The sequence below is a fragment of the Pinus tabuliformis genome, chromosome 5_2 (assembly GCF_031772625.1).
Source record: "Pinus tabuliformis cultivar Carrire ecotype Pingquan chromosome 5_2, CPIR1, whole genome shotgun sequence".
In the NCBI taxonomy this organism is placed as follows: Eukaryota; Viridiplantae; Streptophyta; class Pinopsida; order Pinales; family Pinaceae; genus Pinus; species Pinus tabuliformis.
This window is the reverse complement of record NC_142306.1, coordinates 486,550,698-486,567,350: the sequence shown is the minus strand read 5'-3', so window position 1 is coordinate 486,567,350 and position 16,653 is coordinate 486,550,698. Positions and strand designations below refer to the sequence as shown.

General features: G+C 39.6%; 1 pseudogene; it reads left to right on the top strand.

Annotated features, from left to right (window-relative positions):
* The first annotated feature begins 147 nt into the window (after window positions 1–147).
* The window catches only part of LOC149159810 (auxin transport protein BIG-like), a 33,693-nt pseudogene continuing 17,187 nt past the window's right edge, over window positions 148–16,653 (top strand).

Here is a 16,653-nt window from a genome sequence, read left to right as displayed (position 1 = left end):
CGAACACTGCATTTTCACTGCAACCCCCTCTCATCACGTTGCATCGTGCTATTGCCAACTACTATTGCACTACAAATCAGTTATGAAGAAGTAAGTAACTGATCCACCCAAATACTGACATCCCTGTTAGGCTTGAAAATACTCTCGATGTTGAAACTCTCTCTGTTGCTATTAAGTTCTCGCTCTACTGCCTCTACGCTTCTACAACAACTCCCTGCATCTCGCACCGCTGAATATGACACAAACAAATTCTCGCCTCGTATTGCCTGGGTACTGTGGTGAAGTAAAATTATAAGTGCGGACACTAACAAATTCCTCTAGCCCGATAATGGGTCTAACCACAACTGATACATTCTATGGAAGATTTCCTTAGGTTAGAACCAAATAAGAGGGCCTACCTCTTAGTACGCTTATCCCTTTTGATGATGTCCTTGCTTGCTCATTCTGGCTATCTCTCGCTTCCTTCTTCAAATACCTGAAACAAGTAAACAACAAAAAACAACAGCCGTGATAATAGACAAATTGTAATTCAACCTACTTAACAAGTCAAGAAACATCAAGCCATGAACATGTAAGATGACAAATCATGTAGGAAATAAATCGATAGTTGCATATATATTGAATCAAGAAGAGATAATAACCATTGTCTTGACGTTGTTGTTCTCCTCTGGCAAGACCAGGTTCCCACACACTTCTGCTAGCATTCCATGATGGCCTCAACAACAATAGTTTTAAGGATCTTCGCTTTAGGCTTCACACTAAACCAAATTCACACTTCTCCCTCACACAACTAGAGGGCTACAACTATGAATAGCTTGTTGTTTACTCCAAACTTAGTTAGCACTAGCACACCAACATTAACACTTTAATCCTAACACTAGCCTGTGCTTGGGAAAAAGGGAGGGTTTATATAGGATGAATGGATGGGAGATGGATCCTCTTCTAATGGGAGAAGGTCTTACCCCTTGAGGTAGTTCCATCATTATAGGGGAAAGGAGCCCAAACTGACATCCTCAACCCCATCCGGCTAAACCATTTACCAGACTTCCGCTACGAAGCTTCTAGAGCTGGAAACTTCGGCTCTTTATTTAAAAAACTTTCCATAAGAGGACTGGTGCGACTGGAACAACGCTCAGTCGCTCCGGTTGGCGCTAGGGACAGTGTTAATCCATACATACTAGCACTAGGAAGACAAGGGCCATTAGCGTCAGTCTTGTAAACTAGGAAAAGAAGAAGTTTCAGGGGAAATGGTGCAAAAGGGAATTGTTCTGCTCATGAAGAGGGACACAATGGGAGTTTCTTCATGAAGGGAAAGCATGTAGGGTTCACTGTAGAGGTCCTCTAGGATCAAGGAATGGGGAGTATAGGGACAATGACAAAATTTTGTGTAACAGATGCCCCCTAAAGCGTGAAGGTCGAACTAGAGTGAGGGATGAAATGATTTATGAATTAGTGTAGGGAACCATAGTCTTCCATCGGAAAACCTGCAAGCAAGTACAAATACATATACATAACTGAGAACTCTGTTAAATGATACATGAATCATGGCATAGATGCATCCATCCAAAGAATGATCATGTAAATGGATCCAGGCATGGGCGCAACCATCCGTCAAAGAGGATCATAATGAAACCAAGGTATGGTCGCAACCATCCAATAATGAGAAGGATCACAGATGATAACTCATGGTATGGTCATATCCATCCATCTGAAAGAGACATGTATATCAACATAACCACATCACTTTGCAACCTGGACTTTTGTGATCTGAGTCCAAGGTCTTGTGCTCCAACATGACTCGGTCAAAGTACAAATTCTAACATGAGAATAGACGTGTTGGCATCGAACATGCTAGAAAGTCGTCTGATTACCAGTCAATGATGTAAATTGTTAACAAGTGCGAGAGAAACCACCAATAATGATAATGGTCCTCAAGGTACTATCAACACAATCCAGGGAATGTAAATAGAGGAACTGAAGTCGAACACCTGTGAAACCACTCGATCGAAAGCCAATGATGTTAACTTGTCGTCAAGTGTGAAGAACTTGCCATTAGGGAATGCAAGCTCTAAGGTACTGGAAGGGAGTCTCTCGGTCAACTTCCTAGATAATGAGTTGAAGTCGACAGGAAGCGACTGTGTGGAAGGAGGGCCATAATGTTTCCCACATCATCAACATGAGACGAAAGGATGCAAAATGATTGTGGATGATACATAGAATCAGAGGTAAGTGTAACTGCAAAAGGACAACTCTTGAACATATTGGCGACACGACTGGAAGTTTGGATATATGGTCATGATGACGTGGCAGAGATCAAATGGAAGGAAAAAATGATTGGCCCAACCCAAGAAGCTCAATGATACAAAGGAGGATATCCCAACCTGACATGAAGCAGAAAGTGTCATGTTCAAGAGTGAGTTGTTGACACAACTGATTAGATTTCCAAACTTTCCCCCACCATTTCTAGCAGGTACCCCAATTATTTTTTAATCGCAAGCTTGAATGTTTGCATTGTAAGTTCATCCTTCAGACGAATCCGACCTAGTAAGTTTAACGAGCCCTAGGAAGTAGAAGCTCATGTTCGTCATGGTGACGAATCTGATGTCGTTTAATATTTTAACGAGTCTGACAAAGTTGTAACTCAATATCTTTTTCATGTTTAGAGAGTTTGAAAAAGACAAGTAAAATAAAACTCCACATGGTCCCTTTTCGTACATTTGTGTCTCTCGAGCCCGAAAAGGTAGAAAATGATACTTGAGAGAACTGCTAGACCATTTCAGTCAAGGAGTACCTTTTTCGTAAATAGTGCATCCCAGCCCCAAAAAGGGGTAAACTAATACTAGGCACACGATGTTTTTCATCCATTAACGAGTTCGAAACGACAAGGGCTTGACCATATTTTCACTTTTAAAGGGTCGGAAAAGAGCTTAAAAGCGGACCCCTTGTTTTTATTTTCTTTTAACGAGTCAAAAGGGGAAAACTACTCGGCGATATTTTCATTTGAGTTTTACAAGCCGAGAAAAGAGCTTAAAGGTGACTCATCCTAGAGGAACAAGTGGTATAAAATGTAGCAACTGGTTCCGACAATGGAGGAACTGCTCAAGACATGTAATGGTCAAGAGGTTGGCTAACAAAACCACTCATCACTGTGGTTCCTCAAGAAGGAAAAACAACCAAGTGAAAGCATATGATCAGCAAAAGAGATGGTAATGATGGAATGAAACAACTAAGGTTCATCAGAAATTAGTTGATAAAAAGGGCAATCACGGGATGCAAATTGTGCATGGGTTCATTTTTACACAAGCTTGAACCATGGAGAACTCTGCTCGAATTCGGTTTCATGTTTACACAAGCTCGAAACAAAAAACTATGTTTGAATAAGTTCGCATGCCCCCAGCATAATGACTCAATCGAGGTACATGCCCACCAAGCTTCATTTTAATCAACTAGATGGATGGAATGAAGGTTCACTTTCGAGATCTTGGAAAGACTCAACTAGGATTTTATGAGATCGTAATCAAAGACTCGATTTGGAAAAGGGAGTCGCTTCATTTTTTAATGAGGTTGACATAGTAAAAGAAATATCCTCAAGACATCTGTTTCATTTGTTAATGAGGTTAATACAGGAAGAAACTATCCTCGGGATCCTTATTTCATTTTTTAACGAGCTTGACACAAGACGAAGAACTATGCTCACACCCTTTGTTTCATTTTTTAACGAGCTTGACACAAGACCAGGAACTATCCTCATGACATTTGTTCATGACCCATAAGAGAACATGGATCCCAAGAGGTCTTCACTAGATGGAAGAACCACGCTCTGGGAGGAATACATGTCATTTGGTACCAAAGACAGATCGGGTTCCAATGCCCCTAGTACATAATGTACTATACCATATGTGTGATCATTAGCAGATGTGGAGATGGAACGGGTAGCCACATAATTTTCCTGTGGTGAGGAAGGTACTGCTTGCAAACAAGAGCCGATAGGGGATGATGGTTGCAAAGGAGGTGCCTGGTGACTAATGAATGATAATTGATCAAGAGTCACAATCCTCCCTTCGTGCGGAAAACAAACCACACGGAAAAGCGAAGAAACAAGATCTCCCATGACATAAACATAGTCGCATCCAAGGAGAAGATTGAAATCTAAGGGTCCTTGGACTACCATCACGTCTATATAGATGGTCTTTCCTCCCAAATTAATAGGGAACTTTGGAAGGATCCCCAAGGGCTGATTGGTTCCTTCGTTGAAAGCCAACATATTCTGGGTGACAGGCACAAGTTGTGGCGAACCCAAAGCTTATCAAGTAGTAGAACACATGATGCTAATAGACACACCTTCATCTAATATAGTGTCAGGTACTACCATATTATAGGCTTGTACTGATCTGGAAAGGCACATAAGATTGGAGGCAGAAAGCAGTCAATGGACCCCAATCGAAAGATATGACATAACTACTTGGTGGGGGTATCATATGATTGCCCCCATGCTGTATAGGAATAGGAGAAGGACTCTCTTGAACAACTGGGATGGGAGGGTCACTCTTTGATTCATGAGAATTTGAGGAGACGAGAAGAACATGAGCAGTATGATTACCACCCTCTTTCAGAACAAAGTGAGCAACTGGTGGCGAAACCAATTCGACACTCTTTTCGACCAATGGTTCATCGGAAACAAACAAAAGAGAGTCTCGCCCAGGAAGTGCAGGATGGGAAAGAGATGAACCCAAGTCAATCTCTTTACGAATTGGGAGAGTGTCAGAAGAAAGCCTCTCGTAACCAACAGGAAGTTGGGGTTGAGGAGCTGTAAGGTTTTCTAAAACTTTGGAAGCTTTATCCATAAGAGGACAAAGGTGAAGAAGATGCTCTCCTTCACATAACATACAGGGGAATCTAATCTTCCCCTTCTTCTTACCATCGCTAACTGAGGGTTCAACATCGACATGATCTCTAGAGGTCGATGGGGATGGTCGATCTAGATTTTGAGACCATACCTCTAAGACTCTGGGAATGCCAAGACAGCCTTGAAGGAGATGGTCACCCTTACACAACTTGCAAGGGAATTTTACCTTCCACGAAGGATCAGAAGGTTTGTCGATGGGGGGTGCATTAGGAGTAATAGCTGCACGATTGGCCTCTCGCTTATTTGACTTCTTCTTGTTCATCTTCTTCTTCTTCTTCTTAGCCTCCGGGTTACTAGACTTGAAACTTTCACTAGGCAAAGTAGAATAGGAGGGTGAATAAATATGGGAAGAAGGTGAGGGGTCAACCTCAGAATCATCGTGATGTGATTTGAATGAAGGAGATGTTTGGATAGGAGTCAGGACACTCGAGACCACCGACGTTGAAAACAGCTAGATAGGTAAACCAATGGTTAACCGTGGAAGGGACAACGTTTCCATATAAAGAGCACCAACATTTCCAAAAGACAAAAAAGGACCAGGATTCCCCGAGGGGAACCCTTGACTAGTGGACTCTGGAAATGTTGCCATTGGAATCGACCCTAAATAATTACTAAGGAAGATAACTTTTACCAAGAATATTTCGTGGGAAGTTAATTTTAGAACACTGAAAAAAAACTTTTCCTTTTCATGTTTTAAGAGTCGAGAAAAGGGAAAAAGGTGACTCTAATCACTTTCAAAGTTAACGAGCTCAAAAGGACAAGTGCTCAATGATCTTTTCAAATTTAAAGAGTTAGTAAAGATAAAAAAATGTTTGCTCTAGATGATCTAGGTAAAAAGAATTATCAAGCAGTCGTGAACTGCAGAATACCTCCCAGTGAACTGAGAAGTACGGGTAGGCAATCTCTCTGAATGCTGTGTTCGGTGTATCACATTTTCAAGGCAGCCAACTCGTCTTCCTATGGATAAAGGATTGCAACCTAGAGGGGTCTCCCGTTATATACTCAATAGTACGGGGAGCACAAATCTGTACTAGCGTTGTCTAGTGTCGAAGCGAACGACAACTGCTAGGTTTAAAGACGTCGAAACACGTCTCTAGCCTAGACCACTAAATGTGAGCGTTAAGTTTCAATGCTTCCTTAGGTTAATTCAATAAATTTTAACGATTGATCTTGAATTAGGTTTCAATTACAAGGCCCTACCACTGTCATCTGAAAACTCCTATATGCAGCTATATGAGAAAAGAAATCTTTGTCTTCGATGAAAGTTATCACTAATTGAGAGATAGAGAACACAAAATTAATGCAACAATTGAAGAATGAAATCTTTCACTAATAAATCTCCTAAATGCACTTAATCTTCCTATAACAACATAAGAAGTTTCATTTCATTTCCAATGCTTATGATGATGTAATTCTAGCTTCTCAATAACGCTACTAATGCAATATTTTCGCTTAAGTAAACTAGAATGATGTTCTCCTTTTCAAAAAATGCAAAATGAATCTTTCACATAAAGCACTTTAAATGACAACTTCCACAATTCCGAACAAACAAGCATCAGTCAAATCCAAAGCATTATAAATGAAACTAAAAGCAACTTTTTCCCTGAATCGAACAAACAAAACACATAAATGCTTTAATCAAAAAACCAAGCAATGTAATCTATGCTTGGAAAGAGAAAAGAGACACTCGAAATAAGAGAACAAATGAGACTCTTTCACTCATTCAATTGAAAACAAAGCATCCTAGTCACTTCTGGGCGGAAGAAGAGAGTCTGAGGGTCAAGACACACTAGCACTGGAATGGGAGAAATTATGATTTTTCTTAACTCAGAGACCAGAGCGACTTTTGGGCCAATTGGCACGACTTTCTGGCTAAAAATAGTGCTGATAGGCCTCATTGGTGCAACTGTTTGGCCAAAAATAGCGTTGATCAAGGGATTCAAAGAAAAAATAAAAAAAAAACTTCACACAGGGCCAGACTTAACACATCAGAGGGTGGGCTAAACCAAGCAAGCACACAAACCAAGCTAAATGAAGCTCTCTAGTCAGGGAGAAGACGGTCTAAAAGGCTTACAAGGTCGAAATCATGAGAGCAAAACACACTGGCCAAGATTTGAGGCAAACCGTAATATTCACTTATAGGCATTTACATGACTGCCTAATAGACAACGAGTGCCAGAAGGGGGTCGGCGCAACTGTTTCTCAGCATATCACGCCGATCAGCGACACTGTCAGCGGATTAAGCGCGCTGATCGAGGGAGCCAAGGAAAAAAAAAATTGAAATAGGGACTAGATCTACTACTATGAATTTCAAACTCATGCCAGTAAGCAGGAGAAAATAAACAGAACCAAAGGGAAAAAGTGGAACTAGAAAAGTTCACACAAAAACACGAAATTCCAAGCAAACAAACAGAAGGATTGGTTCCCTAGTATGGTTGCCAATTTGGGATGAAGTAAAATTATAAGTGCGGACACAAAAACAATCCTCTACCCTGATAATGGGTCTAGCCACAATTGATACATTCTATGGAATATTTCCTTAGGTTAGAACCAAATAAGAGGGCCTACCTCTTAGTACGATTATCCCATTTGATGATGTCCTTGCTTGCTTTCTCTAGCTATCTCTCGCTTCCTTCTTCAAACACCTGAAACAAGTAAACAACAACAAACAACAACCGTGTTAATAAACAAATTGTAATTCAACCTACTTAACAAGTCAAGAAACATTAAGCCATGAACATGTAATATGACAAATCATGTAGGAAATCAATTGATAGTTGAATATATATTGAATCAATAAGAGATTACAACCATTGTCTTGATGTTTCCATTCTCCTCTGACAAGACTAGGTTCCCACACACTTCTGCTAGCATTCCATGATGGCCTCAGCAACAATAGTTTTAAGGCTCTTCCCTTTGGGTTTCACACTAAACCAAACTCACACTTCTCCCTCACACAACTAGAGGGCTACAGCTATGAATAGCTTGATGTTTACTCCAAACTTAATTAGCACTAGCACACCAACATTAACACTTCAATCCTAACATTAGCTTGTGCTTGGGAAAAAGGGAGGTTTATATAGGATGAATGGATGGGAGATGGATCCTCTTCTCATGGGAGAAGGTATTATCCCTTGAGGTAGTTCCATCATTTTAGGGGAAAGGATCCCAAGCTGACATCCGTGACCCCATCCAACCAAACCATTTACCAGACTTCCGTTACAAAGCTTCTAGAGCTGGAAGCTTTGACTCTTTATTTAAAAAACTTTCCATAAGAGGACCGACGTGAATGGAACAAAGCTCAGTCGCTCCGGTCGGTTCTAGGGACAATGTTAATCCCTACATATTAGCACGAGGAAGACAAGGGCCATTAGAACCGGTCTTTTAAACTGGGAAAAACAAAAGTTTCAGGGGAAATGGTGCAAAAGGGAATTGTTCTACTCATGAAGAGGGACACAATAGGAGTTTCTTCATGAAGGGAAGCATGTAGGTTTCACTGTAGAGCTCCTCCAGGATCAAGGAATGGGGAGTACAGGGACAGTGACAAAATTTTGTGTAACAGGGACTCCTACGTTGTAGCACTCTCTGTTGATTCATCTGCATCCATATCTACTAACATCCGTCAGTCCTACTACTCTCTCTTTGGGGCTCCCATAGAAAGGTATAATCCAAGAGGTTGGGTACCTCAAGGATCCTACCCCTCATCGCCTGTAGTCCTCCTGACTACTGCTTGATGTCTCCCCACTTCTTCTCTAGTGGAACATGAGAATTCATGGCACAATCTTCTTCCTCTTCAACCTCCTTCTCTGCCTTCACTGGTGCTACCTTAGAGTCAGAAGCCTCTCCCTTACTCTTCTTCCTCGGACACTGGTTCGCATAGTGACCCAGTTCCCCACAATGAAAGAACTTTACCTTGGAAAGGTCCCTCTTCTTCCTCTTCTCCTGCTTTCCTACAGATGTTAGAGCCGCATCCTCTTCCTCTTCCTTCTTGATCTTGATTCCTTTCCCGCTACTCCCTTTCTTGCTCAACCGCCTGATCTCCTCTTAGCGAAGAACCGCCCACAATTCTTCCCAATCTTGAAGATTTGCCTTGCCTAGTATAATCTGGAGAAATGTCTCCCACTCCTCAGAGACTGCATTAAGTGCAATCCTCACCAACATCTCCTCATCCGACGTGGCCCCTATGGAAGTTAGCTGGTCCCAAATCTCCTTAAATCGATCGAGGAAGTTGTCTATCTACTCCCCCTTCTGCATCTGGTATGACCGCAACTGTTTCTCAAGTAACATCTTCCTCTGCATGTAAGTATGATGGTACAATTTCTTCCGGGATTCCCACATTACATTTTCCTTATCCTTCTCAGTAATATATTGGGCCACATGATCCTTGACCCCATCAAGGATGATGCACTTCGCCCTAGCCATTGCCTCCTCGTACTTCTCATTTTCAGTTGGGTCAACTAGGTTCGCCATTGTTCTCAAGGCGAAGGCCTTAATGTGATGTATGTCTAGAATGGACAGGATCCTGGCCTTCCATACCACAAAGTTGGATGCTCCGTCCAGCCTGTCCTGATCCCTCAGCCCATTCACGACCATCTCTCTGCTCTTCTCTGTCAACTCCTTCGAGTCTCTCTACTTACTGCCTAGAAGTTCTTTGTTCGACTCCTACTGAGTCTCTCTACTTCCCGTCTGGAAGTTCTCTGCTCGACTCCTGCTGAATCTCTCTACTTCTCATCTGGAAATTCTCTTCTGGACTCCCTATGAGTCCTAGTTTCGCTCCTGGAAATCCTTTTTCCAACTGTCAAGTTGACCCTCTTCGATCGTCTATGCAACTACAAAACTGATCCAGATTCCTTGGCTAGAAATCCACCTTGGAAACAACTCCCTATACCTTGGTTTTTCCCTGTTAGGTATTATTTTGACCACATTACCCCACCAGCTTCACTCCCGTAAATTTCCCATAGCTTCCTTCACCCCAACAACTGAAGGATTGAGCCTCTTGGCTCTACACAATCTTGGCACCGGCAAAACCTCTCCCTCAGTCAACTGCGTCAACCCTCCTGGCCTCTGTGTGAGCCTGTTTCTATCTTCATCAGCCTCTACGTTGGCCTCTCTTAGGCCTGGACTGATGATGCAATCCCTTTGCGTCAACCCTTCCTCTATCACTTTCTGCAAGGATCGGATTTGTCACTTGGGACAACAGAATCTACTGCAAATGCTCTGCTCAGCTGATGCCTTCAGCTTTCCTGTGATCTGCAACCACACTCAGATACCATGTTGAATTTTTTAAGTCTATCCGTTAGAAAATTAATCTGTATTCTTCTAGTTTATTTCTTCCACTTATTAAATTCGAACAAATTATTTAAAACATTTAAATACCGAAATAAACACAATACAATCACAACATCTACAGATCAACAGCTAAAAGAAAACAAACACACAAGTGACATCATTATTTTTGGACAAATGTCCCTGAAAAAACCCAATGCGGGAAAACCTGTGTAGCTATTCTGAGGGTATATTATTATGCAGTATTTCCTTGAGTACAACTGGGTGCCAAACTGGCTCACATGACAGAGAAAAACAACGGCAACAATACCTCTCTATTCGGAAACAGGTCTTTAGAAAACCTGTCCCACGAAACCCTCTCCAGCAAATCTGAAGCACTGAGTTGGCCCTTCTGGTCTCTGTGTCAATCACAAACCCATCTGTGTCATCCCTCTTAGGCACTGTGCAGACTCTGGGACCCTTTGCGTCACTCTAGCTTCTCTCTGCATGGATGACGCAGTCCCTATGGCCTCTGCGCTGTCTTTGCTAAGATCTGTGTGGCCTGATCTAGATGTTGTTTCTCACTCTTTACGCTTGTCTCTCGGTACTATCTCTGCCTCTCTGTCCAGTACTCACTACCCCTCACTGCTGATCACTGATTTGACTTTTCTTAGCAACCTCACTCTAGCAAAACGAATGACTGATCACTCTGGTGTGTTCTCCAACTAACCCTCAAGCCTCCTCTTATACTTTTTCTATTGGTCCTTCAACGGATGAGATTACATCTCTAATAAATGGCTAAGATTAGATTGGCTTGATCCATGTCTTTTGGAACCTTCTAACCTAGTTTTATATTAGTACTATTTTATTTTTCCTAATTTTAGACTTAGGAACTCCATTAAAAATATTAATTATTTTAATATCTCCCAAACCGGTTAGAACCTACCCAAACCATTTCTTGGTCTTGGATATCTCTTGTGCTTTAGCCTCTCCACCAATTTTCATGGCTAGAGCACATCCAATGCTACCCCAAATCAATAGTTGTAGACTTAACTTCTACTTCTTTGTCCTATAACCAGCGTTCACAATATTTTTCCTTAATTTGACAGTGCAACAAGGAGAATAAATTGTGTGTTACATTTTCATAGGCAGGTCACTGGCTAGAGGATCTAATAGCTATTGCAAGTTTTTTGCATGCACAAGGAGTACAAACAAGGCTCGAGGGGCATACGTCTTGGCCAACTGCTACCAAGGATGAACTAAGAGTAAATGACGCAAAGTCTGCAATTGGTCATGAAGATGATGCACTCTTTGGAGATATGTTTTCATAGGTTAGAAAGAAATTAGCTACGTCTAATAGACATGAACAACCCTGCCCTAGAAAGGATGGTGTTTCAGGCTCCAATATACCTTTACAAAGAGCTATTGAAGTGCTTATCTTTCTAAAAGAGTGTTTTTTTCTCCATATTAGCATTCTTCTATCTACAAAGAAGCTTGTCACCAACTTAATGAAGACCATGTCAGTGCTCTTTTACAAATGTTACAACCACAACTTTTAGTTGCTGATGAAAGAATGGAAGGGGCCGGTGCTTCAGATGTGCCTTATGAAAAACACTTCCTTGAACATTTTCACAAATCTTACCTTAACCTGTTACATGAAATTTTTATGAGGAGCGCCTTATGCAACAAACTTGAAGAACACCTAGTAAATGAAGTTCTGAAGGTAGAGGATGGGAGGTTTGTTTATACTGATGATTCTCTTGTTCTTGTAGCTCACATTCTTATTATAAGGAAATCCACATGGTCCAGTTTGGGTGATTAGCTCTTTGAAATTTAAAATCCGGAGTGGCTACACAAGTTTTATTTTTGAGAAAGTGAAAGCTACATATTCAATTTGCTTAAGTATGAAATAATTTTATGCAATTATTCCATCCCTATTTCATTTGGAAGTTCTTCTCATGTATTTTCATTTTTCGAATGTGGTGGAAAAAATCAAAATGGTAGGGAATATTTTTTTTGCCCTCAACAATGTAAATTGTCCTCCATTGGCACTCAACAACTTGCAATTAGCTTGTTGGTCTTTTCTCATTTCAATATTGATGTTGATTCTTTGGCATATGATTCTCCACTCCACCACCTTCCCAGTTTGGCTGATGTTCAATATAAGAAATAAGTTAATACATATTACAAAACACACAAGGAGGCACCTTTCGGATGCACACAGGAATATGATGCTTGGAATCATGGGTATATCATGTGGTATAAAGCATTATAAATGTGAATGAGGGAGTCACAAAATACCATGGAATGGCTGACATCTTCTAACAACTAATTGATGTTAGTGAGGTTCATAATTGGGGTATTGTAGAACACAAAGTTCTTCAGGATCTGGGTTTAAATTGGTCTGATATCTATTCGGTAATTTCTTGTATTTTGGATTTGTGGCAGAGTAGGGAAGTTTCCCAAGTGCATGAGATTATACTTGAAAGACATTGTTTTATACTTGGACGGATCACTCTATCTGATATTGATTTCAAGGAAGTTGCTGCTCTGCCATGGAGTGTTGAATTGGGTAGAGACAAGTTGCTTCGAATTGAATACTTCACAAGTTTTAGCCAAATTATGTGCCATAATGTTCATTTTGGCCATATAGGGGATCTATCACGACTATAAAATATCGTTGTATATATATTGTCTCAACTTCAAACATTAGACAAAGAACATGGTGTAAAGGTTAGAGGTTAGTTATTCTTAATGCACAATGCATGGTTGCATTTAGTTTTATCATTTCTCCAGGAAAGTCTATGGAAAGTGTCTCTGAGAAAGAGCCCAGTTTCAAGAGAGGATTTTTTTGGATAGAGTAGACATCTAAAGATATTTCATTACTTACACTTTGCGAGCAATTAATTTTTCATGTGTTGGAGGATGGAAAAGCAAGCTTTTTGCTGACAATTTTGACATCCATTTTGAGCATGGATGTGGGGGAAATGAGAAAACATGTACTTTTTGTTCTTGATGGAAAAGGATGTGAAGGAAATTCATAGTTTTCACTAAATTTTTTGCTTCAAGCAGGTTTGGATAAGTCAAAATAGGAAGAGTTGTTGGGGAAGCTAGGAGCTAGTTTTAAGCTTATAGAGTCTATACTTGGCGCTGTGACAAAGTTAAGAGGAGTTGTTAATAAAGAAAACACAAGGAACATGAATAAAACTTTTTTTAGCTCCTCATTGCATGGTTTCCCATCACATGTTCATTCAGGGAGTGCAACCATGGTCTCTTCTACCCTTTTTGTTGAGTGATTTTTGTATACAATTAAGTAATTTTTTAGAGAAAGAAATGCACTAGCGGGGGTTGAGATGGATGCTGAATTTTTCAATAGTTTTCTTGGCATCATAATGAAAATAATGAATGAAAAACTATTTGAGGGTATACATGAAAAATGTAGAGTCTTCTTCAATAATTTAATTCCATGTATGGAAGAGAGATCTATTTATAGTGATCTATTTTTTCTTAAGCACATGGAGAGTCTCATAAAAGAAATGAACTCAAGTAAGGAGATTAAATTAGCCATCAAAGAGAATCTACTTACAAATGAAATTGAAATTTTGGAATGCCTGAGAACAAATTCTAGTAAAGTCATTCTGCTTAAGTTTTATTTAGGGAACACTAAGGACTCATCGATGTTGAACCAATCCAATAAGTTCCAAGATTTTATTGGAGACCATGGTAACTTTTACCTTTAATTGATGCATTGATGGATTCCATAATTAAATGGTAAATACAAATGTGCTACAATTGTTTGTCAATCTTTTAACAGGTGATTCGAGTTATATTAACCTGAAGCACACCTTGCAAGAAAAGTTATTATTGATGGATTCATCTTCTTTGTCTACATGGCTGGAAAAAAGGCTACTAGGATGTACTGTTCAATCAGTTGTGGGTAATTTTCCAATAGGAGTCTCTAATTCAGTAAGAGATTTTGTTGTTGCTTTCATAAATGCTTTGGTGTTACCTCCATCTGATTCAAAATCAAGAGAACTATGTGATCACATTCTTGATGCATTTCTTGTGGGCTTAGAGAACACATTCCTATCATTTGATGTTCCTACTGCGAAAGCATATTTCAACTTTGTGGTTCAGTTGGAAAATGGTGAGCCTACAATAAAGCCTCTGATCAAGAGAGAAATTGATATGGTGGTAAAGTTGTCTGTTGATGAAACCCACCTTGAAGGTTTGAAGTTCATCTTGGGTTTTCTGGTTTCTGCATTGGGTGCGTATGGTGCTAACAAGCATGTTTTTGAAGAATCAACAGAGAAGCCTTGGTCAAACACTAGTTCTAGAAATGATTCTACTAGTTGTAAGTTGAAGTCTAATGTCCTAGAAAGAACTCAAAGGCTTTGGTTAATCCAGTAAACTGGGGAGTTCATTCTACTGTAATCGAGTGTGATGCCACATCAACAGAGGTTGATGAGGATTATGGAACATCTGGTGGAGAATTGTATTGTATGGACAAAGTAGATGATGATGAGAATAATAGTGAACGATCACTTGCATCAAAAGTTTGTACATTCACATCTAGTGGGAGAAAGTTATGGAACAACATTGGTGCTTTTGCTACACATGCGATCTGAATGTTCCTAAGGGGTGTTGTTCTATTTGTGGAAAGGTGTGCTACAAGGGTCACAAAGTTGTTTACTCTTGTTTAAGTCGTTTCTTCTGTGATTGTGGAGCATGAGGAGTAAGAGGGATAAGCTACCTCTACCACCACACAAGTATGTTTCTTCTAGCACTACATCATTGAGAGGGGCTAGCAACGTTGAACCATTCTTGCCTCTTCCAGATGAGAGGGACCATCTCCAACCATCTGATAGTGACTATGATCTTGAGGATGATGGTATGAGAAACCATTCAAGTTATGTATCCCTAAGAAGAAGAGGATGAGTTGCTATCATTTTTTACGGATATGGATATTGAAGGCCATGTTTTGATGTTATGTAGACAACTTCTACCTAGTATTAATGTGGCTAGTCATTTAGTATTATCAAAATATGAGAGGATAGTTTTGGGTGATGACAAGGTTTTGTCTTACAATTCAGATCTTTTGCAATTAAGGAAGGCATATAAAAATGGATCTCTGGACATGAATATTAAAACAAAATATTCTAATGCAAGGGAACTTAAATCACATCTTTCTAGTGGCTCTATTATCAAATCTATGCTTACTATAAATAACAGATGTAGGTTTGCAGTGGGAGAAGGTGAAAAAGTAACGATATTTGGTGTGAAACAACTTATTGTACCACCAATTGTTGTGTCTGTGATAGCAGACGAACTAAAATTAACTCTCTTTCCATAAATTTAGTTCACTTTGAAATAATTCACCTCGTTTTCAACCTTGCAAATAAGAACTATTTAGCTGTAGCTAGGTATGAAGAATGCTAAATTCTCACTTTCAGTTCTCAAGGGGAAATAACAGACCATCTTGCAATTGAGTTTTCTTTACAAGGTACCTACATCCAACAAATAACCTGACTTCTTGGTTCTCAGGTTCAACTCATGGTGATTACCAAGCAATTTGTGAATATCTATGACCTGTCCCAAGACAACATTAGCCCTATGCATTATTTTACATTATTGGAAGATTCCATATAGATTACTTTTCCTCTCTTATCATGATAGTTCAACTTTGATTAGATAATTGAACCCATAAGGCACATATATATCTTTATGTTTCATAGTAGCTTACTAATTAATTTTCCTCTCTTATCATGATGATTCAACTTTGATTGGACAATTAAATTCAGAAGGCACATCTATTAGTGAAGTATCTTGTGTTCTTAAGGGTGATCAAGATGGTCAGTTAAGGCCCGTTGGCTACATCACTGGAAGGAGTTGCTTGATGACAATGGTTTTTTTGTCTATCTGTCTAGTTTAAAGTCGAAATCTTCACTCACTGTGTCTCTTGGTCCTACGAAGTTGTCTGCACAACTTTTGCGATTGTCTAGAAATTCATCTTCTCCATGGGTTGGAATTATACCTTATATGCCTCTCACTAAGGACAAAAATATTGCTTTTTTTTAACATGATGATGATAGTTTGCAAATATTCTCATTTGGAATGGGAAATGGAGCTCAAGGATTGGATTTACTAAGAAATTATTATAGTATTATTTCAGAGAAGGTAAAAAATATAGGTCCTAACATCCTCAACACTACATCAAATGTTGGGATCAACCCAAAATTTCCATTGGATTTCTTTGAAAAGACGAATTGCATTACTACATATAGTAAGCTTGGAGGTGAAATTATTTGAAACAATGATTCAAAGGTGTTAAGATGAATATAGCATTAGAATAAGGCTTCTTAGAGGGTCCCAACCCTACTGGAGTTGAGGTTTATGCACTTTTTTTTCAATTATATATATATTTTTGTTTTAATAATTAAACAATTGTTTGCCTTGTTCTAGTGTAGCTCATGTTTTTCCAT